This window comes from Aplysia californica, unplaced genomic scaffold, assembly GCF_000002075.1.
Source record: "Aplysia californica isolate F4 #8 unplaced genomic scaffold, AplCal3.0 scaffold00137, whole genome shotgun sequence".
NCBI lineage: Eukaryota > Metazoa > Mollusca > Gastropoda > Aplysiida > Aplysiidae > Aplysia > Aplysia californica.
The window spans coordinates 1,135,885-1,136,464 of NW_004797407.1; the positions used below are offsets into that span (position 1 = coordinate 1,135,885).

Genomic DNA, 580 nt, shown 5'->3' on the forward strand with positions numbered 1-580 from the left:
GAGAGAGAGAGAGAGAGAGAGAGTGAGAGAGAGAAGAGGGAGAGGAAGATAAGAGATACTCAATCTTTTGCCTTCTCAACCCAATACTCTTATTCATCCTCTCTATGTTTTCATCCCTCATTTGTCTCCGTCTCCCTCATCCACCCGTCCCCTCCCGGTTTTTCTCCTCACGTGTTCCCCTCTCCTCTTCCTTCCCTCGTCTTACTCCTCTTCTCATCTTTTCCCAAACTCCTCCAGTCCTTCTCTTCTTCCCTCCCCCTCCTCCTCCCCTCTCCCATTTTCTCTTACTTCAAACTCCTCATCCTCCTCCTTCTCCCATCCTCCCATTCCCGCACTCTCATCCTTCTCCTCCGTCGCCCTTCTTCTCCCTCCTTCTTCCCCTTCACCCCCCCTCCTCCGTGGCCCTTCCCTTCCTTCTCCCTCTTCCCATCCTCCCACCCTCCCTCTCATCTTCATTTTCCCATACTTCCCCTCCCCCACTTTCGTCGCCCTCCTCCCTCTCCCTCTCCCTCCTCCCCTCCCTTCTCCCATCCTCCCACCCTTCCTCTCATCTTCATTTTCCCATACTTCCCCTCCTCCA

At 54.3% G+C, this 580-nt stretch overlaps 1 protein-coding gene across 1 annotated transcript in view; it reads left to right on the plus strand.

Moving 5' to 3' along the window:
- Positions 1 to 580, plus strand: part of LOC101854790 (cadherin-related family member 2) — a gene marked incomplete in the record, with an annotated part of 31,674 nt that overhangs the window by 28,644 nt on the left and 2,450 nt on the right.